Source organism: Miniopterus natalensis, chromosome 1, assembly GCF_054644295.1.
Source record: "Miniopterus natalensis isolate mMinNat1 chromosome 1, mMinNat1.hap1, whole genome shotgun sequence".
In the NCBI taxonomy this organism is placed as follows: Eukaryota; Metazoa; Chordata; class Mammalia; order Chiroptera; family Miniopteridae; genus Miniopterus; species Miniopterus natalensis.
In genome coordinates this window covers 145,648,060-145,675,592 of record NC_142081.1, presented here as the reverse complement: position 1 = coordinate 145,675,592, position 27,533 = coordinate 145,648,060, and the positions used below count along the sequence as shown (strand labels likewise).

Below are 27,533 nucleotides of genomic sequence, written 5' to 3'. Positions count from 1 at the left end.
GCTCCTCCCCTAACTCAGTGCAAAATGAGCAGGTAATGGATCCTAGCTCCCACCTTCTCTCTGAGAAAGGGGTGAGAGGTACCACATCTAATGCTCTGACTTTTCTGGAAGGTAACCCAAAAAATGGTTTCTGTCCTGCCTGCTTTGGAGTACTGATGAGACCTGGCATACTCTAGCTGAATGGGAGCTAGAGAGAAAAAAGATGCACAGGAGCAATTGCCAGAGCCCTTGAACCCAGCTTAGTGCAGAGTGAACTGGCTAAAAACCTCAGACCCCAACTTGTCCCTGAGGAGGGAAAGAAGTAAACAGCTTCTACTGATTAAACTTCTCTGGGGGCCGCCCAAGTTATGGGCATCTGTCTCGCTTTTTTTGATCACTGATAGGATCCAGCATACTCTAGATGCCTGGATGCTCTAAGAACAAAAAAAAGTGGGTTGAAGTAGCACTAAGGTTTGAGAGAAGTCTCCAGAACTGGTGAGGGCCTTCTCCTGCACAAGGCCAGTTGTGAAGGCCTGGAGAAGTGGCTGTTTGTTTAATGTGCAGACACCCACTCAGAAAGTCAAGGAAAATGAAGAAATAAAGAAATATGTTCCAAGCAAATAAATAAATAAATCTCCAGAAACTGACCCTAAAGAAGTGAAGATATACAATCTGCATAGCAAAGTACTCAAAATAATCATTATAAAGATGTTTACATTTACCAATGTCAGGTGAATAATAAATGAACAAAGAGAGAATTTCAACAAAGAGTTAAAAAATATATAAAAAGAACCAAACAGAAATCAGTCAGCTAAAGAATTTAACAATTGAACCAAAAAATTCACTAGAGCATCTCAATATTAGACTAGATCAAGCAGAAGGCAGGAATATAAACTCAAAGCTTGGTCGTTGGAAATTATTTAGTCAGAGGAGCAGAAAAAGAAAAAGAATTTTTAAAAAGAGTGAAGAAAGCTAATGAGACTTATGAGACACTTTCAACTGAACCAAACAGGCATTATGGGAGTTCCAGAAGAAGAGAGAGAGAGAGGAGCAGAGAAGTTATTCAAAAAATTAATGTCCAAAAATGCCCCAAATCTGGAGAAGGAAATGGAAATCAGATTCAGGAAGACCAAAAGATCCTCAAAAAGATGAATTTAAAAAATACTCACCAAGACACGTTATAATCAAATTGTCAAAAGTCAGACACAAAAAGAGAATTCTGAAAGCAGCAAGAGAAAAGTGACTTGTCATGTACAAGGGAACCTTATAAAACTATCAGTGGATTTTTCATCAGAAACCTTGAAGGCCAGAAGGGAGTGGAATAATATATTTGAAGTGCTGAAAGAAAAAAACTGCTGATATTTTGGAGAGAAAAAAATAGTAAAGTGGGAGAAACCAGCTTCCCTGTCCCACAACAAACACCAGTGATTTGACAGTGATCCATGAACAAAAACAGCTCTGGGAGACCTCTAGAGTCGCCTTAGGAAGCTTTAGCAACACAGTGGAACAAAAAAACTGAGGATAATTCCACAAGAAGAGACAAAAGACAGTAATTCTGCCTGCATAATCCTATCCCCCAAGTGGCATTGTTCGGTGCCAAGAAGGAACTTTCCAGCTAGAAAGAGTTCCGCTTGCCACAAAAGGAAGAGTGGAGTGAGAGACCACCTTCTCCAGCCTCTCAGAGCACCCCGGAAAGTTTGGTTTTTACCCCACCCAGGCTGGCAAAGCTGCAATGTATAGAGCTGGCTAAAAACAAGGAAGAAAATCAGAGGCTATTATCAGGAGACATGCAGCAGGAGCAACTGCAGTTCACAAAGACCTGCCCTGCAGACAATCTCAGCAAACTTCACCACTGATGAAGCCAATGTCCATCACAGCCACCCATTCTCCCTCTGCAGATCTCATCAGCTTTCACCCCACAGGAAAGCATACCACAATTTATATGTGCCGAAAACCATCATGTTGTACGCCTTAAACTTATACAATGTTACATATAAATTATATCTCAATAAAGTATAAAAATATATTAAAATATAAGCTTGTATTATAAAATTTCAATTTAAATAGAATTTGCTTTATTAAAGAGAAGTGTATTTAAATTTTTCTGTAATATTTAAATAAAGAATTTTTTAAAGTTATATTTATTCAAGTTTTCTTTACCTAACTTAAACATTATAATAATCATCCACTTTAAATTCTAAAAATATGTGGAGGCTTATCTAATGCTTAAAAATGCATGCTTTTGGTCAGAGGCTTACTCAACAAGAGAATGTGTTTCAGTCAATAAAGCCCATGGGTCTTTTAAAAGAACATATACATATTCTTCTCACTGAGAACTAGGTCCATGAGTAAATCTTTATTTCTAGATAAAGATTAGTGATGTAATCCTATGTTGATGTTGGAAATCCTAGAAATATTCATTTTGTTACTGTCTACAATAAACATTGATATACTACTATATGCTAGATTCTGTGGTTGAAACCGTAATTGTGTAAAATTAAATGAGTCCTTGCCCTCATGCAGCTCAGAATTCACTATCTAGAGTTCTTAACTAGAACCATAAGTGAGCTTTTGTGGACTAATAAACCATCTAAAATTATATGCACAGTTTTTGTTATAAGCATACATGCATTTTCCCACAAATTAAAGGGCCCCTACCTTTTATTAGATATTTAAAAGGGTTCATGATACTCAACCAATAAATATCAACAACTAGAAGAGGCAAAAAAGGCAAACAGATTAGCTTATAATATATAATGTAATATAAAATATAATGGGCAAAGTAAAATTATGTTCCAATGACAACACTGATTTAAAAAAGAAGAAAACTAATACTATTTATGAAACTCAAGAGTTCATAAAAGAATGCAAATGGTGAGTAGACTTCACAAGTGTGGGTGTGTAACTTAAAAGAGCTAGAGTCATTATAACTGTAAAGACCACCAGCACTGGATAATTTGGAATCCAACATGAAACACTAAAGAACCTATAACCATCTTGAGGACAGAGGTCATAACCATTTAAGTACTTTGCAAATAGAAAACAATACTTCAGTCTTAAAACAATGTTACAAATTTCTAGTCACCTTTCCCAGTTTAAAAAAAAAAAAAAAAGTAAAATGTTTAAAGCAAACATGTTCTTAAGATTCACCAACTTAATCTTATTAACTTGATAAAGAAAGTATCAAATTAAAAAATAAGAGCAAGTTATAATAAAAGGACATAGTAATTTATAAGCCTATCAGGTTAGAAGTACTTTTGCTTTAAAAAAGAAAAATTATAAACAAAAATTATTTGTTCAAAAAAGTTTTCAATTACTAAAGAAAACAAATCGTATTGGGAAGACCAAGAAAGTTACACTTAGTTCTCAACAGAAAAGATATCTTGCAGTGCATTATACAGAGGATATATTAGTTTGAAATTTCAGGCAATACCTTAATAAATACCATCATTATTAAATCCATAAATGTTTTCTATTGACATGGAAAAAAAACTTTCCACAATAAATGACTATGAGGAAGTATAAGTATAATTTTTAAATCTTAATGGGGAAAAAAGAACATCTTTAAATACTAGAAAGACTAGTGGGTACATCTTCTACAACAAATGTATCACAATGAAAGGGGTAACATTAGATTTACTGGCACTTATTTGTGTGGACACCACTAAAATTAGTTTTAAAAGAAAAGAAGGGGGGAGCACTCAGCTAAAGATTTAATATGATCAGACTATAAAAAGCTATAGGACCTAACTTATGAAGACTAATAGCTTACTGTTCAATACTTGCTTCAAGGCCCTTCCTTACTATACCCAGAAATCCAACGTAGACATGTCATAAACTTTGCCAAATCCCAACCAGTTCCCCATTTTCAAGCCTTAACCTTACAACACACAGTCCAAGTCCTAAAACATTATAAATATCCTCCCTTGCCTTCTACCTTCTGAAACACTACTAAGACTGCCTAGCAGATTCTTTCTTTCTGAACTAAGTCTAATAAAATTAGCTTTTCTTAGTAGCATTAGCAGTGGTTTTGGAGGGAATCAACAGCCAACAAGTAAAATAGCAACTCTTTCATTATTCATTTTCTTTTCTTTTTTTCTGATACTATATTATTAATCTGCTTTTGACAATGCTAAAATATTATTTAGATTTTAACATTTTCAGTAAGTAGAAACACATATACATTCAATAAAAATAAACGTGTCATTAACTACCCCCAAAAAGAACATTCATTGTGGTTTGCACTGAGTATTAACTCAAATTAATTGCTATCAGCCACTATAAAATATTTCACTCTCAATGGTTGGTAGGGTGGGAATTGGAAGTTCTTTCATCCTAAATCGAGAATTAAGGCCTATTGTGAACACAATTTCTAAAACCCTGGAGGTTTATTTAAAACACTTCCTTATAATAAGAAGGCCTACAGCCTAAAAGAGACTTTTATTTATTATAAATATAAACTACAGCATCTACATTTATTCAAAGAAATAAAAGATCGATCTTTGATTTTACTGAACACACAGGGCTTTCTTCTGAGCCTTCTAATAAAGTCATGATTTCAATAAACACTTGGAAATTTCAATTTGTGTATATAAACAAGAAAATACATAAAGTTGCAAGGATGTAAATATACACACACACACACACATATATATATAACTGCTGTAGAAGATACTTATAAATTGTTAAATTTTTTTAACTTCTTAAATAATTCTTTAAAAAATATCAGAATATGTCTTTTAAAAAGTCTTCCTTAGTGAAAATATTTTGATTAGTGACTAACATGAATAAAATATATGAAAAGGCTTTAATGTAAACATTTTAAGTACTTTCTGGAAACTATTCTAATGTTATGCATAAAAAAGAAATATCATCAACAAACCTCAATGCTTTGATGCTTTAACAAATAAGGGTATGGACAAGATTTCTGTAACTCAGGACTGTACGTTGCAGGCCCTAAGAGAAAACAAATGTAAAAATTTTGGTGACATGGATATTATTCTTAGATTTGTTCTCTTAGTGTATAAACTTATCATCAAGTAATCTTGGATCATTCTTTTTAACGCTTAAAACCATTCAGTTCAGGGCTCTGAAATATGATAAGCATAAAATAGTTACATCTGTTTATCTAATCATTAAATGTAGTATAGAAGTAATTTCAAAGAAAAGAAAACACTACCCCTTCAAGATGCACATCCATCAGGAGAAAGATACTCAGCTCTCTAATTTCCTAATAGTCATTCATATGTCCGCATGTAGATGTAGTGACTGAACTGCATGCAAAGACTTCAAAAAGCAGAATGGTGGTTGAAGAGCATTCTGGGTACTAAACATGATAGAAGTCAAGACACAAAGATGGAATTTACATGTAACAATTGGAGGTAGTAAAACAGTTTGGTTCAATGTAACAAAGCCCATTCCTAAATAAAGATTTTGTACTCACATCGATGGGTTTCAAATTGTATTCTAAATTGTCCCCAAATTCCACAGAAGGGCCTAGGGGACAATGTGTAGGTAAAGCCCAAGTAGAGGCTTGGATTATTTTCAGTCAAAACTCTACATCTATAGTTTTATTTATTTGGGTCTCATGTAAGATTTTATTTAAAAAATATTGTCTAGTAATTTGAAAAAAAAAAAATCTTTTGAAAACCATTTCCATAGACAATAGGGAACTCTTGAAGGTTTGAGACTAAAGGAGACTCTTATGAAGACAGAGAGAGTTAAAAAAAATAAATTCTAGCAATAATTTATAGGATGGGGTGACTTGAAGACGGTGTGTTTCAGGGACACTAACAAGTTATTTACTAACATTGAGAAGGAAAAGGAAGAATAATTCAGAATGTTTTCTGAGATATGCAACCCAGTCCTGAAAAACGTTTGGCTGGGAGTTCAGAAAGCCAAAAGCAAGGCCAGTGTCCACAGTTTCTGTTCCACGTTGCAGCCAGGTCCAGTTCAGCATTCAGACCAATTAAAATCTGTTAGTCCGCTGTGTAGGTCCCACACGGCTGTGGGCCACATGGGTGCAGGGAGACGTGCCCCCTGCAGCATGAGTCCCAAAAGGGCCATAGGGCCAAAGGCCAAGAGACAGAAACTTCCTTTGTTCAGAAGTTGAAATATTCAGGTTTTGTGCCTTTGCAGTGGCCACACCTATTCTGGCCGATTACCTGTTCCCAGGTGTGATTGACAGACAGGTAAGCACCTTCCCACATCACTCAGACCTTATTGGGCATGTGTCCAAACTGCCTTTGTCCCATCCCTTCCCCACTGATCAGCGGCGAGCGGCCTTGGAGAGTGTTAAATGCAGTTTTTTGGCAGAGCTGTATAAATGGCATGCCTATATCATCTAGTCTTCCCTTTACTCCTTTCCTGTTAAATAATAACCAGATTAATATAAGAGTTTCAGTACTGTGACAGAAATTAGGAAACACAGAAGGATAATACCATTGGAGATAAACATCATGCATTCTAACCAGTAATTTTTTAAAAGATGGCAGGACATCCAAATGGAAATGTCCAGAGGATAGTTGTAGACACAAGTAACTGAAGCTCATGAGAAAGCTGGTCTGGAGAAAAAGCATGGAGTTATATGTGCAGAGACAATAGTCAAGGTTTCTCTAAGTGAAAGTGCATGGAGAGAGAAGACTAAGTAACTGAGGACTGAAACCTGGGGGCTGCACATAGAGGGAGGAGAAGGGTCGAAGGTGTGAATAAAATCTGGCTAGTACAACACCATAGAGAGAAAACTGGGAGAAGTTATTTTTTCTCCATTTATATGTTTACCAATACTTACTGAGTGTCTATTACATGCTAAGCCTTGTATTTCAAGAGTGTTAGAGGTCTACTATAACAAATATTTCAAGAGAAGACTTACAGTGAGGTTGCGAGGTCACTGTTGAGGATGTAGAATGTAACCTTAGAAGAGTAGTGATGAATAAAACTAAATTAGAGGGCATGAAAGAGACACTACGCAGGGAAAGGAAATAAAAGCTCTGAGCACAGAATACTGTCAATGTGTATATACAGATACAATGTACTTATATACATATAATGAACTAGTAGAGTAAATGTAAAGGTATTAAAAGAACTCAAAATCAGTGCTTCTATCTTCCTAGTAAACATATAATACAAAATCACCCACTTTGAAGAATATTGATGTTTTAAAATCCAAAATAGTTTAGAATTGATATGTTTATCTAATACATTTTAATGCCTTCACTTTATTCACATAGGACATTTCAAAATTAAAAGATGACATTTTGCTCTAGTTTAACATTCTAATACCAATTCAATTAATAGGATAGATATCCAAATTATAAAGCCCTTGTAGGAAGCTGCTACGGATTGAATGTTTGTGTCCACCCCAAAATTCATATGTCCAAATCCTAATCCCCAATGCAATGGTATTTGGAGATGACGCCTGATAATTAGGTCTCCAGGGTAGGGCCCTCATGATGAGATTAATGTCTTTATAAGAAGAGATTTGAGAACTGTATCTTGTCTCTCTGCTGTGTGAGGATACAGCAAGATGTCGATCTGCAAACAGGAAGAGGGCCCTCGTACGGAATCAAATTGGTCAGCAACTTGGGGACCTTGATCTGGGACTTCCCAGACTCCAGAATGGTGAAAAATACATTTCTATTATTTAAGCCACTCAGTCCATGGTATTTCTGTTATAGTAGCCTGAATGAATAAGACAGAAGCTAATGTGTTTTGATCTACTAAGTGACAAGTAAAAAGTTGTAAAATGCCATTATACTATAAAACAAGGGCATGCATGACTTTGGAATAATATAATTTATATTTATAGGGCAGAGAAATAATGTGCTTATGCATACATAATATCTTTACAGATAGACTTAAACACATAAACTAAACTATGTATGGGGAAATATACCAGTTACTTCAGTATCCAAGAAAGAACACAAATTATAATCAGGAACTGGGTGCATAATTTCGCAGTCAATTTATTGAAAATTGCAACTTTAACCATAAAGATTTATAAAGCTTAATGCAACAGGTAAGGCTATTATACAAATACTATTTTAACAGTAAGTTTCATTTTCAATTATGAAGAAATATAGTCTATTTCCAGCCTTTACTACCATGCTACAGCAATTGATAAATATTTACATTCATGGTTATAACTCATTAAAAAAAGAAAATATTCACATGTAGTTGTGGATTCCCTTTATTGGAATTCCTTTGAGAAGCAGTAAGTGAAGCAAAATATGCATCTTGCTGCATTTTAGCACTTAGCCTGCATTAAGCAACAGAGCATTCAAAAAAGGCTTAATGCTCTTCTTCTTAAAATATATTTCCAATTACATATGCTACTGCTCATATGATACAGGTCAAAGATTTGCATTATTTCACCAGCTCTAACTCACAGCTGGATTATGCAAAAACTACCTTCTCTTTATTTACCAAAATGCCACATTTTAATCACTGGTCATGAAAGAAGAAAACTTCTCATTCCAAATCAAGCACCTATGAAAAGTCTGCTTGAATTATGGATACTATATAATGAGAAATTCAAGAGCAGGTGATTCTTATAATTACCTATTTTCCAGCCCTATGCCAACTCACCCTCTATGAAATGTCAACCAATGCTACAGGGCAAAAATGGGAGAGAACAGGAGCAACGAGTATAATAAAATTCATTTTGGTACATTAGACTGGACACAGAAATAACCACTTCTATAAATAAAGTTATAAAACCTCAGATGAAAATATGACTGTTTTCATAATGAGCTGAAATTTATAAATCATGTGGTCAATTTTGCTTATGAACACTCAGGAAGCTTCTGAAAAGTAAATACCCCATGTGTGAGCATACCTTTAAAAATTAAAAATGATCTATGAAATTGTTCATTAAAATGGACTACATGGCTTTGAAATGTCATTTAGAGAGTTTGGATTTTTATGGAACACATTTTCTCACACTTATTTTATTCTTCAGCTCTACAAATAAAATAATAGCAAAGATGAAAGATTAGTACACAAGAAAGTATTATAATCAATGTCAAGGCTATATTTAGGTTTAACGCTTTTCTCCTGCTTCTAAGACTCAGTTTGATTAAGGGGCACTTCACACTACGACTACAGCATGGCACAGGCTATTAAATTTAGTGTATACATGATGAGAAAAAAAAACAGAACCTCACTAATGCATAAATTTCTAACCAAAATGTCCATGTATTTTTTACCACCCTATTTACTTCTCTGTCCAAAAACAAAGTTGGTATTACGTTTTAAGAAATAATATCTTAAATACTTAAGGATGACATCTTAAAGTTACTATGGAGTATCTAGGAATTATTACCAACACAGTCCCTAAGCAATGGACTATTATAATGCCTCCAATCTCAGCAGATTAAGAAATTCATCTATTGGAGTCTACCTAAATCATCCACCTGTTAGAACATGTGTTCCTAGCGTTGATTAAGCAGTAGGGCTGTCACTCTTACAACACACAAATACAAAATCACAGGGATTTGGCTTGACTGATACATATCTTCAGACAGCAAAGTCTGTTTATCTGTGTATTTCTAAGTACAAACTTATCAAGATGTGCATCATAAGCCCAATCAAATAAAGTCCTTGAACTGCTCCTATAAAAAAACTTGCACTCTCTGATGAAATAAGTACATTGTACAAATTTGAATGACTTTCACCAGTCTTGTAAATGTAGGTATAACACACTTTCTGTATAAATTATAGGAACCAACTGGTAGGAAGGATGATCACCTTTCTTCTAATACCACTTTCAGTAGGTAGTATATAGATATGTAACACACAAGTGAATTTTATTCATGAGTGAACAAAGTTATCAAATAATAAAATAAGAAATTGTCTTCAAAGTAAATAAAATACCTTACATTTGGCCTGACATATTAGCAGCACATTTTTCTTTCATAATTGAGTTTTAGGTTTTATATTCCACTGTTCATATTTAAAGCTTTAGAGTCAGAATGGCAAGAAAATTATTCAAGCAAAAAAAGTAGAAAAAGTCTCAACATATATTCCAATTCCTCTTAGATCATCATCATTATATTAACACTCAATTAGGACTGATTTAGTAAGATATTCCCTCTTAAGACTGGCACTTATATCTGTAACTATTATATGTAAAAATCAGGGTAACGTTATATGTCTTTGTAAAACATATGTCATAGATCAAGATATATACAGTTCTTTAAAAATACATGTCAATTGTATTTTTAAAAAAACTGAAACATTTAATTAATATTAATCATACTAAATTCCTTAAGAAAGCTATATAGTAAATGAGCTATGATTTAAAGCAAAACTTTTTTATTATATTTTATTAATATTTTTATTTATCTTTAATGTTGAAAGTATTACAGGTGTCCCATGTTTTCCCTTCAATTGACCCCCTCCACCTCACTCCCCCCCCCTCCCCAGGCCTTAACCCCATTATTGACTGTGTCCATGGGTTATGCATATATGCATGTAACTTCTTTGGTTAATCTCCTCCCACCCTCCATCCCCCTTCCCTCTTCCTTCTGAAATATGATCTTCTCTTGCATGCATCAATGTCTCTGGATCTATTTCGTTTGTCAGGTTCTTTGGTTCATTAGCTTCTTCTTAAAGAAGACCCTTCAACATTTCATGCAGTGCTGGTCTGGTAGTGATGAACTTCTTTAGCTTTTCCTTGTCTGAGAAGCTCTTTATCTGACCTTCAATTCTAAATGATAGCTTTGCTGGTTACAGTAATCTTGGTTGTAGGTTCTTGCTTTTCATCACTTTGAATATTTCTTGCCACTCCCTTCTGACCTGCAAGATTTCTGTTGAGAAATCAGCTGACAGTCATGTGGGTGCTCCCTTGTAGGTAAGTAACTGCTTTTCTCTTGCTGCTTTTAAGATTCTCTCTTTGTCTTTAACCTTTGGCATTTTAATTATGATGTGTCTTGCTGTGGGCCTCTTTGGGTTCCTCTTGTTTGGGATTCTCTGGGCTTCCCGGACTTGTAAGTCTATTTCTTTCCCCAAGTAGGGGAAGTTTTCTGTCATTATTTTTTCAAATAGGTTTTCAATTTTTTGCTCTCTTTCTTCTCCTTCTGGCACCCCAATAATACGAATGTAGGGCCTCTTGAAATTGTCCCAGAGACTCCTTACACTATCTTCACATTTCTGGATTCTTTTTTCTTTTTGCTCTTCTAGTTGGGTGTTTTTTGTTTCCTCATATCCCAAATTGCTGATTTGATTCTCAGTGTCCTCTATTCTACTGTTGATTCCCTGTAAATTATTCTTCATTTCAGTTCCTGTAGCCTTCATTTCTGAATGGTACTTTATTATGTCATTGATGGTATCACTTGTTTTCTTAATAGCCTTACTAATATCCCTGAGTATCCTTATAACCATAATTCTGAACTCTGTATCTAGTAGCTTGCTTGGTTCTATTTCATTTAGTTCCTTTACTGGAGATTTCTTCTGTTCTTTCTTTTGTGACATGTTTCTTTGCCTCCACATTTCGGCTGCTTCCAGGTGTTTGTTTCTATGTATTAGGTAGAGCTGCTATGTCTCCTGGAATTTGTAGAGTGGCTTTGTGTAGTAGGTGTTCTGTAGGGTCCAGTGGCTCAGCCTCCCCAGTCACCTGGGCTGGGCCTTCTAGGTGCTCCCCTGTGTGGGCTATATGCATTGCCCTGTTGTAGTTGAACCTTGGTTGCTGTTGGCGTCACTGGAAGGAATTGACCCCCCCAGGCCAATCGGCTATGAGGACCAGCTGCAACTACAGTTGAAGAGCTGCTGTGCTGGAGACACCCTTATGGAGCAGGATTTACTTCAGTGGAGCTTTGGTGTTCACCAAGTGCGCCCCTTGATTGTGTCACTTGTGGATGTGGTAGGGTTGTAATCCAGCATGGTCGAGTCTGACCACCAGGTGCACTGTCTCTGAGGCCTCCTGGGAGGTGCAAAGTCAGCCTCTGCCAGTGTCTTGCCCTGGGCAACCCAGCATGAGCTACACAGCAAACCATAGTTGGCTGCTACTTGGGCTGAGCTTGGAGGTGTCCAGGAGAGGCCAAGCTATGAACCAATGCAGGCTGCCACTAGTGCCAGGTCTGGGGACCCTTATCAAGCCATATGGGGCATGCTGTTGCTTGTTTGAGAGATTTTAGGAAAGTCCGAAGCATGAAGCAAGAGGCCACTTGCATAGAAAAGCCACTGGAAATGGCCTGGATGAGCTTGCAGGTAGGGAGGGGCAGGGTCTCCAGAGTAACCAGGGCCAGGCCAAAGGTGTGAGTCAGGTGCTGGAGATTCAAATATGGTGCCTGCCTGCCCACTCTGGGCAGAGGTCTGGCCTAAGGAGCAATGGCCTCTGCCAGCTCTTCTGCCTGGGCGAAAGCTGTCCCTCCACCTCTCGCCCCAATTTCAGGCAGGTTAGTTCCTCTCCAAGTGTCTCAGGTTCCTTTCAAGCTGCTCCCGGTGCTCAACTGCTGAGCCATGCCTGGCCGGGCTGCATTATATATTTTAAACTAGTCTTTCTCAATGTGTGGTTCACGGATCACAGGCATCAGAATTCATTGGATTCATACCAAAAATAAATAAATAAATAAATAAATAAATAAATAAATAAATAAATAAATAAATCCATTGCTGTAGACCTCTGAACTAAAACAATTTAGTGTGTAGCATTTTCAAATACTATATTTTAATATTAAATCATTTCCTGCTCAAGTAATCTCAAAAACTAGTAATCCAGAGAATAAACCTTCTTAAATTACAGCTGAAACTATCATTTTCCCCAGAATATATCTGAATCTCTTGTATCCCTGTGCCTGCCTGTGGTAAAGCCTCAGTCGGTCCTACTGAGCTAAACTGAACCAAACCAAGAGATGGAAGAGTCAACTGAGGAGTCCAACAGAACCTACTCCTGAGGCTTTAAGCTTTCTAATCATTCTCCCTTCATTACACTTTCTTTTTCAGTAATTGTCTATGAAACAACGGATACCTTGACTTCATATTTCTATTTACAGTGTGAAAATGATATTTAGATGCTGTATCACAGAAATATTTGTAAATAAGGTTCGAACTATTGTTGCCTAAGAGAAAAGAGATTAGCAGGAGACTGGCTTTATTAAGATAGAAAAGAGACTTACTTCTGAGCGTATATCCTTTAACACATTACAAATTCTGTCACGGACATGTCACACTATTTCAATTTAGGGCCAAATGTGCAAAACTTATTTTATGATCATGGTAGTTACAGTTCTTTCAAGTATATTATCATCTCTATTTTATTCTAGTCTATTATTTTCCAGAATAAACCTTAAACCTAAGTTCAAGTCCAAGTTTCCTAGCCATGTAACCTTCATAAATTCTCTACACCTTGTTAAGTTTTAGTTTCCTTCTCTATAATAGAGGGATAAAATGGCCCAGAAAAGTTAAGCAACTCCCACAAATTCATACAGGGAATATGGGCAACTCATTTGACCACTTTTAATACTTGTCACATCCCTGAGAGGAAAGAAAAAAAATAAAACTATTTAAATTTTATAGGAAAATGAGTTAATAATTGAGCTATAGCTGGCTCTGTGGTTTTAACAACTCTTTTTACTATTTCACACTGCCTTCTGAATCTTCTTTAGGTGTCTCTAGCACCTTCCAAAAACATCAAGTTTTCCAAACAAGTATTATGTTAATTAAATGAAAATGTTATGCTTTTACCTGGAGTTGACATTTCCCTAACAGGTGAATTAGGTCTAGGAGATGGGATTAATATGATAAACTTAGAATACTGTATTTTGTTCCTGGATTATAAATTCATGAGCATACCAAACATAAATGTAATTTTGGTTTTACACCTATGCTTTTAAATGTATAATCACATGCACATTTAAGAAAAGCAAAATGTCACAATCTCAAAAATCAAGTTGTCTTCAAATCTCCATATTTTCACATTGCTAGTTGTCAAAACTGCCACACATTACTGTTTTCTAAAACTGTTATAAACAACATTGTTTTAAAAGTATAGGGTTGAATGTTATTTTCCTAAAAACCAAATAGCTCTAACTCCCATCTTTTGGTGAAGGCTGCCTCTCTGTGGCAGAATGTAACGTGTCATGTTCTATTTGGAACAATTTCCTCTCACTTTTTTCTTAACTAGTAGAAAAGATCTGTATAATATTCAAAAATTCATAAATTTAAGTACAGTGTTGTTACCACTTTTTTCAGGATACTTTCGGCTCCATGTTTGGAAAGGTCTTTGGACCCCGGAGGACTGTCTCCCTCACCTAGGCAAGCATGTGTAACAACAAATGAAAGTAGCATTTATGCAAGTAACAAATCAAGTAAAATAGAATTGCTCAAATAGAAACATCACATTTGCTGTCTTTTTTGAAAGCTGAAGTCATTATTCACATTACACTGAGTGACCCCTGCTGGTCAGAAAGACACACTTATCAACAGACGACATACCTACCAGAAAGCCCCTGTTCTCTTAACTTTGTGAAGGAATTACTGAAAAATACTAAGTGTGCCATTAGATGATGCCTCCTATTCACTTAGCGAAAAATGACACATATCCTATTTGAAACGCTGGATGTCAAAAAGAAAATATCAAATGGATATCTTTTAAAAAGATTGAGTCAATTGTTCTTTCTCTACTAATTACCATAGTCAGTGGAAATGAAAGTAGTCTGAAAAGGCTTTCTTAATAGAAAACATATGTGGGAAAGACATATGTTCTTTAATAATTTTTTTGAGATTTGATGCTTTTAACTATATGATAACTGAAATATTAGCATTTGTATATTTTTAACTGAAAAGAATAAAATCTCTCTCCATCTAAGCAAAATAAAGGATTTATTTAATTAAGCAATATAGTCACAGAAATAACATTTACCTTCTCTAAAACAGAACATGCTACCTTATCAGAAACAGGAAAAACTAATTAAGAGAAGATACCCAGAGGGTGATAGTAAATATTTCAATAACCAATTTAAGCTGCTTTGCTGTTTCTGTTTCGTTTGAACCACGGGTATAACGAAAAGCATCACTGAGCAAACTGTGCATTTTTTAACGACTTTAATAGAGCTCAGAACCTTTAACATAAAGTATACCAACAAAACACCAAAGAAAATTATTACAAATCCTGATTGCTAATTATTGCAGTATGCCCCTCCCCTCTCCTTGTTGTTGGTTTTTTTTCCTATTTAACAATGTTCTGGGGAGGAGGGGGAGGAAGAAACTTATTTAGTCTCTGCTTCAACAAAGACTGAAATCTATTTATATGCAAATAAGCTATCCATTATTAGTATGAGAAGAGACTTGTGCATAAAGGGAAAAATAAATTATCACTAGAAGCCATTAATGAAATCTATTTCAAAACATAACATTTTACAAGAGCCCTCACTCATGTAATATTTGTCTAAGCCTCAAGGGGAAATGGTGAGTTCTACATGTAGATGAAACCTGATACCACAGTATTTCCCATGCCAATTGGTTTTATAAAATGCATTTATCCTTTCCTCTGAAATGACTTAATGATTGTAACTCCAATGAGTCTTTTTAGAGGACTTTATCACTGAAGTCAGAGTCCTATGTGTTTGTTGCATAACTGCCAGACTTTTTAGGGGCGTTACAATAACTGTTCCTCCCTGAGGTTTTAAAACATCAACATGCACTTTTATACTCTAATAGTATTAACATAAAAATAAATGAGTTTTAAGAAGAAGGAACATGAGTCTTTCTGGAATAAGTTAAGTTTCTACAGAAAGGAATAAAGTACGCCACGGTCAATAGAGACTACGGAATAACTTCATATGTTCTGCCCATTTTCTCTTTGGGTTGTTTTGTTCTTCTTGAGTTTATAAATTCCTCGTTTAGAGCAGATTTGAATCTCTGACAGGTTTTAACACTGCAGATATCTTTTTCCTCTGTCATCTACTTAACTTTGCCTAGGGTGTCCAACGTTGAACTGAAATCCTTAGTGTTGATATAATCAAGCTCCCCCTATTTTTTGCCTTATGGCTCTTACTTCTGAAGTTTTACCAAGAAGTCTGTCTTCACTTTTCAGGTTGCAGTGGTATCCTCCAGTATTTTCTTCTACTAACTTTGTAGCCTTACCTTTTTACCTAGGTCTTTAATCCATCTGGGTTCCATCATTGTGTGTGGTATTTTCTAAGGCTCTAACCTTATTTGTCTTAAGTTCGTGTGTGTATTTTCCCCATATGAGCTACTGAAGTTTTCTCTTTACCCACTGACTAGCAGGGACATCTTTATGATAAATTGTCTTCATATATGCATGGATCTGCCTCTGAGCTGTTCGCCTCATTATTCATTTATCTTTTTTGCCAAAACCCACAGTGTTTTTAATATAGTTCTGCGATATGTCTTAATAAATGGTATGGGAATTTCGCATTCCTTTACTTTACTTTTGTCTAGTTATTCATGCACCTTTACTTTTACATAAATTTTAGGGTGTCTATCAATTTCCTCAAAAAGTCTAACTAGAATTCTAAGTAGGATTACATTTATAGATTAAAACAGGGAAAATTGATACCTTTATTATATGAAGTCATCCCATTCAAGAGCATTGAATTAGCTTCTCATTTATTTAGACCACTGTTAGAATTTACAAATTCTCTTTATGAAAACCTTTTGTCTTATTAGTTAATTCCTAGAAACTTTATTTACTTGGGGACTTGTACTTACTTTTTTATACATGACCACCACTGGCTTTATGTACATCATTCTTATATCTAGCAAGTGTGCTGAATTGTCTTATTAGTCCTAGTAGTTCCTGTGTTTTTAAAAAATGTTTTGCTATATGATGCTATAATATGAAATTAAAGGTAGTTTTCTTTCTTTCCTTTCAATCCTTCCATTTCTTCTGTGTTCTTAAGTACTCTATTCTTAGGTATTGGTATGAACCATCTACTCTCTTCTTCTAGCCTCCAGACTGGGTGAAATAAATTTCTGTTATTTATAAGCCAAGAAAAAAAAATATCTACTCATTCCTCTGCTCTTTTTTTTTGCTATTGAGTTGTATGAGATTTTTATATACTTTGAATTTTAACTCCTTATTGGATATATAACTTGCAAATATTTTCTTTGGGGGGAAAAAAGCATGATAACAGTGGGTATCCTTGTCTTTCATGCAAGTTTTTTGGTTTATAATCTTTATCAAGTTAAGGAACTTTCTTATATTGATAGTTTTCTGATTTTTTTTTAAGCACAAATAGGCAAATTTAATATATTATTTCTGCAGCTCTTTATTAAAGTGCTTTTTAAAACAATACAATACAAAAAAGTGAAAACACCTTAAAATGCACTGCTACCAAACTCTTCTTGTCTCTATTTCTGTTGATTGTCTTTGATTCTCAATGACTAAGCAGTTTAAGATGCAATGTTCCTCTGCCCGTCACCCTCTCCTATCCTTCGGCCAGCATTTAAGAGAAAAGGAGCACTTGGAAGTCAGGATAGAGTATTATAAGTGGGAAGGAAGTTAGCTCTTCTACTTACTCATTCTAAAGCAAAGTCCATTATTCAACATATTCCTCCCTGCTTTTGCAAAATAAGACAAAGTTGCAAATCAGAACTTGTGTTAGAAGAAAAAGGAAGAGAATAGAAATAGTTTAGGTCAGTGCACCCAAAGAGCACCCAAATAGATAGTCTTTTTAAAAAATGTATGAGCAAACACCAAAGATCACCTGGCATATGAGGAGAGCTAGCAGCATGAAAGACCAAGACCAAAATAAATTTTAAAAACTGACCCTAGAGGAAAAAGATAAATTAGAAAAAAATAGGCTTTAAAGAAATAAATAACATGCTAAGATACATTTATAATAATATTGCCTCTACAAAATAAAGAACAGAGAACAAGAACACGTAACTGTGGGTATAGAAAACTAAATGAGACAAGGAAAATAGCCAAAAGGGGAAAAAACCTTACAGAATATAGAGCAAAGAGGGGAGAGAGGGGAGAGAGATGGGGGGGGGAATGAATATGATGGAAAGATAAAGAGATATTTTTTAAAAGCCACCTGGTAGTTCAAAAATCCAGGGTTTCCAGAAAGAGAAAATGGAAACTGCAGAGAGGAAATTATGAAATAAATTCTAGATGTCCAGAAAAGGACAGGATTCCTCAAATGCAAACAAACTCTAAAATTGTTAAAGGTCCTGAGTACAGCAAGTAATAAAAAAATACTCAGCCATAGATATATCATTGTAAAGTTGTAGAATATTGAGCATAAAAAGACAATTTCAAGTGTTTCTATAACAAGGAAGACAGGTCACCCACAAAATGCCCTCTGACTATATTTGCAACAGCAAAACTGGACATTAGGAGACAATGAAGCCAAATAAGGAAATGTAGGCGAAAAATGAAGACACTTTGGAATATAAACTCCTGCCAGCACTTCAATAAAATGAAAGCACCCCCCTAAATAAATAAATAAATAAAGGCAGCCCAGGACTAACCTACACCAGTCCTAGAGAAAAAATAAAGCAAACAAAAAGAGATCAACGAAGCTCCCAGAAAGAGGTCTCCAGGTTTAAAAAAAACAAAATGTGATTTACGCCATGGATAAAATGATAAGCAACTCAAGGAAAAAAGAAAACTGCATGGTTCCACTTATATTAGGTACCTATAGTAGTCAAATTCATAGAGACAGAAAGTAAAACAGTGGTTGCCAGGGGCTTTGGGGATTACTGTTTAAGTTTTGCAAGACGAAGCGAGTTCTGCGGATGGTGGTGGTGATGGCAGCCCAACAATGTAAATGTACTTAGTACCCCTGAACTGTACACCTAAAAATGACTAAGATGGTAAATTTTATGTTATATATGTTTTTTAAAAAGATAATTTAAAGCTCCAGATAACCACATAAGAAAATTATGGTTTAATATGAAGCTAATTAAAATGTGGCAAAATTTAAGCAACTAATGGAATGTAGACGAGAAAATCCAGGTGATTTTTATAACAAGAATATTCTATTTTGAGAAGCCTAAAGACCACGGCATTGAAACCACAGAAAGAAAATTTACCCTTGCATTCCACTGGCTTCAGCGCTGAGTAATTTAACGAGTTTGTCTCTGGTAACATGAATGAATGAAGCAACAGTCTACTGCTTTTCTCTAAGTTCTTCTGTGCAGTTTGGTTCGTTATCACGTGCATCTATTACACATACACACACATCTGTAGCTTCTGTTTCTAAAAGTCTATGTTCTGCAGAGGTAGAAACAGAATTTTGAAAGAAAGGGAATGATGCTTTAGGCTGAAATATCTGAGTCTTTATATTTTAAATTCACAAAGTCATCATAAGGAATAGGTAAAAATTAAATACATAATTGTTTAAAGATCGGTTCCTTTAGTAAAATATCACTGAAAAGGTAAAATTGCGTAAATAAATATATTAAATATATGCTGTGCATCCATATATAATTCTATATTAATAATGTGTCTATCTTATGGTTCCATATAAGCTTTACATTTACCCTTTTAAGTATTTACATTCTTTAACAAATTATTGAGAAATTTAAATAAAATGTCTTTTATATGAGTGTGACTGTCTGTAACTAGTTTTCCAGCATAGGTTTTGTTGTATTTCAGTGAAAAAGTGGTATGTTTGTCAAACGAATAGGCTAAAGTCAACCAAAGTTGACAATACCTATTTTATCTTTTATCAAACTTGCAAAAAACTGAAACCCTTGATTTTCTAAATTTTTGAAGTAATATTCTCCCAGGTTTTTTTCTGCAGAAGCAAAGTTTCACAGATTATTAGTTGATGTCACACATATAAAATGTCCTCTGATCAAATCATTTTAGGAAAAGTTGGATTAAACAAGGTTAAAACAGATTTCATTAATGCAGGTCATAGCAGGGCCTGTGATATTCTAATTCACACATAACAAAGGATGAATACAATGTGTGCATTTCCTGCCACAGGTTTGCCTGTGAACTTCCCTTTCTCCCATACTCTTCTCATAGAGCTAATGTTTATGGAACATACTCCGGCAAATTTTAATTTCCAGGATAGCCACCTTAGTTCCCCAATATCTAGGGTCATTTTCTTATTTTTTTCTTTTTTTTTTAAATATATGTTTATTGATTTCAGAGAGGAAGGGAGACGGAGAGAGAGTCATTGATTGGCTGCCTCCTGCATGCCCCTTACTGGGGATCGAGCCCACAACCCAGGCATGTGATGTGCCCTGACCAGAATCGAACCACAATCTCCTAGATCATAGGTCTATGCTCAACCACTGAGCCACACTGGCTGGGAAAGGGTCATTTTCAATGTACTAATTCTGCAACTGTAATTTAAATGTTAGCTATGGTGCTGGTTAAAAAGCACAGATGAAAGCAGAAACGACGTTATAATAAAGATTTTTTTCTACTGCTATTAAAAAATTCAAAGAAAATTATAAATAGTTCACATTAAAAAGCCACTTGTATCATTTTTGATTTTAGATGTTATAAAACTCTGCTACTCAGTTTGCATTATTGGTCATCTTTAGCAATGTGTGTTATTATCTACTCAGACTCTGGCTTTGTCAGTTTCAGCATGTAGTATCTTCTGGTAACTATAAACTATGAACCAAAGAATTACATCAATAGTGAATAATATTTTCTATAATTTATCACAGCTGCAAGAAACTTATTCATTTTTAATCTCTTCAACCTCTCTATCCTCTAATAAAAAAAAAAACAAACAAAATTAAGAAGCATAGTGGCTACAGTCTTTCTGGAAATACCTTGCGGTGGACTGGAACTAACCTGCCTATGGAAGATTCAAAACCAGGCTGCCTGCAACATCATAAACTCTCCTAAGGAGCATAGCTAGAAGTAACTCAGGTAAAAGGCCACAGGAAAATTTCTAAAGAAAACAGACAAGACCAATAAAATGTATCACAAGCATCTAGAAACACAGCCTTCATAAAACCAATTCATTTTAAAGTCACTGCTGTTTCAGGCATGGATTGAAAAAGAGCTAATAAAGAAAGCTATCCAATTTATTTTTAAGTTTTGTTTTGTTTCGTTTCTTTTTAAAGTATGGACGAAAGTACCAAAAGCTAAGAACTACAATTTGGTTGTATTATGAACAATAGTCATCTTTTAAAATGCTGTTGCCCAAAAGGTATTTATTATTCTCCACACCGACTATTGTGTGGTTGTACAGAGTGGTTGCTTTTAAATATATCAGAGCAAACAAAGGGATGAAATCAGATTAAATACACTCAGTTTCAAGCTTTGGAGGAATGTTTACATCTTGACCATTGTCTCATTTACATAGACTTCCTCTTATTTACACAACCAAATAAATCCAAATTTCAAATCATTATTCTGGAAAACTATGATAAACTAAGGGTATGATGATTTGTTTTCAAATTACAGATTGAGGCACCCATTAATAGTTGATCTGTCATTTCATATTCTGGAGGGCTAATCTGTAGAAGCCAAAGTTAAAGAAGATTCTCTGTCTTATATCTTCTGTTCTAAAGGTGCTAATCTTGGTGTTACAGGGGACCCAAAGAGCAGTAACAATCAAGTTCTACCTCAAGGAAATTCCAGTACATTGGGAAGGGAAATAAGATAAATGCACATATGCCTATATTGTAAGATAGAAAAAGATCAGTACTATGGGGCTCAGGCAGAGGGAAAGATTCCATTTGGCTGGCAGAATCCAGCTTCACAAAAGAAGACATTTGAGTTATGTCTAGAAAGTGAGTAGAATTTTGTTAAATAGGAACCAGTTATTCGTAGGTGAAAGGAAAAACAAACAAAATCTTTATAAAGCAAAACAAGGCATGATTTGGGAATTGACTAGTGTAATTTCATTAGATGATACAATTGACAGAAAGAATAAAGGGGCGAAGAATAGAGACGATAGGGCCAGAATGGAAAGTGGGGCCACAGAAGGTAAGTGGAAGCCTCTGCATTTATATAATAGTCAATAGTAAGCTATGAAATGGTGGTGAGCTTGGGAATAATTTGACTGGAGCTCTGTTTTAGGAGACTCTTGAACCACTCGTCTTCCCATATGTATGGAAAGAAAATGTACATTACATGAAAAATAAAAATGGCTTCTGCCATCACCCTGCTCTCTACCTGTCTTCACATGGCACGTTCCCTGTGTGCATGGCTGTGTCCAAATTTCCCTTTTATAAGGACAGCAGTCATAGTGGACTACCTCCCTCCCTACCCTAATACACCCTCACCTTAACTAATTACATCCACAACAGCCCGATTTCCAAATAAGGTTACATTTTGTGGCATGGGAGGATAAGGCTTCAATATATGATTTTTTTTAAATAAATAACAATGTATAACAGGAATTAAGATCATTTGTTCAAATGACCTACTCACTCAATCATCCAAGACAAACCCAGGCAGGAATAAAACAATCAAATTAGAGAGAGGCACTCTACATATTAAAGTTGTATAGATCTATTTCATTTCAATAATTCATTTATCCATGCATTTAATGAATCTTATTGAATAATACCAATGATGTAAAGATATAATCAGGGATAAAGGAGCTCACATGACATTAGGGAAAAGCCGAAACACATTTTGAACCCTGCACGGTCTAATAATTTTTTAAATGCCTGTTCAACATTTATTTAGTGGCAGGGGAAAGAAACTAATATCCTATAAATAAAATGATATGCTTTAGTTCAAAATCATGCATTAAACCTAAAATTAATGTTTACTTTTTCTTCCAATTTTAAAACAAAATTTATTTTAATGTACATAAGTTTTTGAGGCTATGAATATGTGAGTCATGTTTATTTTCATAGCCGATTTCTTTAAAGTTATATCGTAATTGACAAACGTTTCAAGGTGCTCAAAAGTATATTGTGCTTCCTTTGAGCAGCTGCATTTCAGAGATAGGGATAAATTTGCATGGACCAATCCATCTTTTTTTAATTGAACATATTGGGGTGACATTGCTTAATAAAATTATATAGGTTTCAGGTGTACAATCCTATAATACATCATCTATATTTTGTATTGTGTTCACCACACCAAGTCAAGTATTTCATCACCATTTATCGCCCTTTACCCTCTTTTACCTTCCACCTCCTTTCCCCCTTAATCACCATGCTATTGTCTATCTATGAGGGTTCTTTTTTTGCTTAATCCCTTCACCTTATTCACCCATCCCCCAACCCCCTCCTCTCTGACATCTTTCAGTCTAGTCCATGTACCCATACCTCTGGTTTTCTTTCGTTCGTCCGTTTATTTTGTTCATTAGATTCCACGTATAAGTGAAATCATACCAGACTTGTCTTTCTCTGACTGGCTTATTTCACTTAGCATAATACTCTCCATGTCAATCTATGTTGTCACAAAACATAGGACTATAACAAACTAAAAAATTTTTGCAGAGCAAAGGAAACCATCAACAAAATGAAACAAAACCATTGAATGGGAGAACATATATGCCAATACATCTGGTAAGGGCTTAGTATTCAAAATTTATAAGGAGCATATAAAACTTAACACCTAGGAAACAAACAGTCCAATGAAGAAATGGGCAAAGGACCTGAAAAAACCTTTCTCCAAAGAGGATATACAGATGGCCAAGAGACATACGAAAACATGCTCAACGTTGCTAATCGTAAGAGATGCAAATTAAAACCATAATGAGGTATCACTTCACACCTGACAGAATAGCTGCCATCAACACATCAATACATAACACATGCTGGTGAGGGTGAGGAGAAAGGGGAGCCCTGGTACACTGCTGGTGGGAATCTAGACTGGTGCAGCCACTATGGAAAACAGTATGGAGGTTCCTCAAAAAATTAGAAATGGAGCTGCCTTTTGACCCTGTGATCCCATTTCTAGGACTATCTCCTAAGAAACCTGAAACACTAATCAGAAAGAATATATGCACCCTTATGTTCATAGCAGCACAGTTTACAATAGCTAAGATCTGGAAACAGCCCTAGTGCCCCTCAGTAGATGAGTGGATAAGAAAGCTGTGGGACATTTACACCATGGAATATTATGCACCTGTAAAGAAGAAGGAAACCTTTAGTGCTTTTTAATCAAAGGTTTCAAGTGATTGCACCACATTATCAATGTAAGATTAAAGCGCTGAAATCCTGTTGTAAGAATGCATTTGAACTTGAACGTGGAGGCCAAAAAAGGATAATTTCTAAGATGTTAAATCAGTGTTGTGACACTTTTTTTTTTAATTTTAAAATTTTATTTTTGTTTACAACATTACAGATGTCCCTTTTTCTCCCCAATCACCCGTTCCACCCCGTCCCATCCCCCTCCCCAGTCCCTCTCCCCACCACTGTCCGTGTCCTTAGGTTGTGCATAGATGCATGTAAGTTCTTCAGTTACTCTCTCCCCTTCCACCCACTCACCCTCCTCCATCCTTCTGACATTCGTCAGTCTGATCTATGTTTCCATGTCACTGAATCTGTTCTGTGCGTCAGTTTATTAAGTTGTTTAGATTCCACATACCAGCGAGATCATGTGATGTTTGTCTTTCTCTGCCTGGCTTATTTCACTTAGTATAATTTCCTATAGGTCCATCCATACTGTCCCAAAGGGTACAAGATCCTCCTCCTTTACAGCTGCATAGTATTTCATGGTGTAAATGTCCCACAGCTTTTTTATCCACTCATCTATACTGATGGGCACTTGGGATGTTTCCAGATCTTAGCTATTGTAAACTGTGATGCTATGAACATAGGGGTGCATATATTCTTTCTGATGAATGTTTCAAGATTCTTAGGATATATTCCTAGGAGTGGAATCACAGGGTCAAAAGGCAGCTCCATTTCTAATTTTTTGAGGAACCTCCACACTGTTTTCCATAGTGGCTGCCCCAGTCTGCATTCCCACCAGCAGTGTACCAGGGCTCCCCTTTCTCCACACCCTCGCCAGCACATGTCCTTTGTTGAGTTGTTGATGGTGCCATTCTGACAGGTGTGAAGTGATACCTCATTGTGGTTTTAATTTGCATCTCTCTGAAGATTATCTCTCTGAAGATTGGTGACGTTGACCATTTTCTCATGTGTCTCTTGGCCATCTGTATGTCCTCTTTGGAGAAGTATCTATTCAGGCCCTTTGCCCATTTCTTAATTGGGTTGTTTGTCTTCCTCTTGCTGAGTGCTATGAGTTCTTTGTACACTCTGGAAATTAGCCCCTTATCAGATACATCCTTGGCAAATATGTTTTCCCAGACCGTGGGGTTCCTTTGTATTTTGAGGCTGATTTCTTTTGCTGTGCAGAAGCTTTTTAGTTTGATGTAGTCCCATAGGTTTATTTTTTCTTTTGTTTCTCTTGCCCTAGGAGATGTATCAGTAAAAATTCCACTACATGGGATGTCTGTGACTTTACTGCCTATGTTTTCTTCCAGGGTTTTTATGGTTTCATGACTTACATTTAAGTCTTTTATCCATTTTGAGTTCTTTTTGTGTATGGTGAAAGTTGGTGGTCTAGTTTCATTTTTTGGCATGTTATCTGTCCAGTTTTCCCAGCACCACTTATTGAAGAGACTGTCCTTACTCCATTGGATCCTCTTGCCTCTTTGGCAAATACTAACTGACCATAATGGCGTGCGTCTATTTCTGGAGTCTCTGTTCTGTTCCCTTGATCTATATGCCTGTTGTTCTACCAATACCAGGCCGTTTTGATTACAATGTAATACAGTTTGTAATCCGGTAATGTGATCCCTCCCACTCTCTTCTTTTTTCTCAAGATGGCTGCAGCTATTCAGGGTCTTTTTTGGTTCCATATAAATTTTTGAAATGTTTGTTCAAGGTCTGTGAAATATGCTGTTGGTATTTAAATAGGAATTGCATTGAATTTATAAATTGCTTTGGGTAGTATGGACATTTTAATGATATTAATTCTTCCAATCCATGAGCATGGTATATTCTTCCACTTGTTTAAATCTTCCTCTATTTCTTTTTTCAGTGCCACATAGTTTTCTGAGTACAGGTCTTTTACATCCTTGGTTAAGTTTATTCCTAGGTATCTTATGTTTTTAGTTGCAATGGTAAATGGTATTGCTTTTTTAGTTTCTCTCTCTGAAAGTTCATTGTTGGTGTATAAGAATGCCATTGATTTCCAGATGTTGATTCTGTATCCAGCTACCTTGCCAAATTCGTTTATCAAATCTAGTAGTACTTTGATGGAGTCTTTAGGGTTTTCTATGAACAATATCATGTCATCTGCAAATAATGACAGTTTTACTTCCTCCTTTCCAATTTGGATACCTTTTATGTTTTCCTCCTGTCTGATGGCTATGGCGAGGACTTCCAGTACTATGTTGAATAAAAGTGGTGAAAGTGGACATCCCTGTCTTTTGTTCCTGTTTTTAATGGAAATGGTTTTAGTTTTTACCCACTGAGTATGATGGTGGCTGTAGGTCTGTCATATATGGCCTTTATTATGTTGAGGTATGATCCCTTTACTCCCACTTTGCTGAGAGTTTTTATCAGAAATGGGTGCTGGATTTTGTCAAATGCTTTTTCTGCGTCTACTGATATGATCATATGATTTTTGTCCTTCATTTTGTTTATGTGATGTATCACATTTATTGATTTGCGGATGTTATACCAGCCTTGCATCCCTAGAATAAATCCCACTTGGTCATGATGTATGATCTTTTTAATGTATTGCTAGATCTGGCTTGCTAGTATTTTAGTGAGGATTTTAGCATCTATGTTCATCAGGGATATTGGCCTGTAATTTTCTTTCTTTCGAGTATCTTTATCTGGTTTTGGGATTAGGATGATGCTGGTCTCATAAACAGAGTTTGGGAGTTTTCCCTTCTCTTGAATTTTCTGGAATAGTTTGAATAGAATAGGTGTTAATTCTTCTTTGAATGTTTGGAAAAACTCTCCTATAAATCCATCTGGTCCAGGACTTTTGTTTGCTGGGAGTTTTTTGATTACTGCTTCAATTTCATTAGTTATTATTGGCCTATTCAGGTTTTCTGCCTCTTCTTGATTCAGCTTTGGAAGGTTGTATGCTTCTAGGAATTTGTCCATTTCCCCCATGTTGTCCAATTTGTTGGCATATAGTTGCTCATGATATTTTCTTACAATACTTTGTATTTCTGTTGGGTCAGTTGTTACATCGCCTCTTTCATTTCTGATTTTATTTATTTGGGTCCTCTCTCTGTTTCTTATTGAGTCTGGCCAAAGGTGCATCGATCTTATTTACCTTTTCAAAGAGCCAGCTCTTGGTTTCATTGATTTTTTGTATTTTTTTTTTAGTCTCTATGTCACTAATTTCTGCTCTGATTTTTATTATTTCCTTCCTTCTACTTCCTCGGGGCTTCTCTTGCTGTTCTCGTTCTAGTTCTTTTAGTTGTTGTGTTAGATGGTTCATTAGATCTTTTTCTTGTTTCTTGAGATAGGCCTGTAATGCTAGGAATTTTCCTCTCAGGACTGCTTTCGCCTTTCCCCACAGAATTTGGATTGTTGTCTGTTAGTTTCCGTTATTTTCCATGAAGTGTTTGATTTCTTCCTTGATCTTATTGGTAAACCCATTCGTTGTTTAATAACATGCTATTTAGCCTACATGTGTTTGAATATTTTTGAGTTTTTTTATAGTGGTTGAT

General features: G+C 35.5%; 1 protein-coding gene and 1 long non-coding RNA gene across 2 annotated transcripts in view; both read right to left on the bottom strand.

Moving 5' to 3' along the window:
* LOC148094435 (uncharacterized) overlaps window positions 1-27,533 on the bottom strand; it is a 249,630-nt gene that overhangs the window by 208,997 nt on the left and 13,100 nt on the right. The window lies entirely within an intron of this gene.
* The window catches only part of LOC107535669 (uncharacterized), a 54,449-nt gene that overhangs the window by 15,098 nt on the left and 11,818 nt on the right, over window positions 1-27,533 (bottom strand). The window contains exon 2 of the long non-coding RNA XR_015714379.1: window positions 4,862-4,935. This is a non-coding gene — a long non-coding RNA (uncharacterized LOC107535669). The remainder of the gene's footprint in view (window positions 1-4,861; window positions 4,936-27,533) is intronic.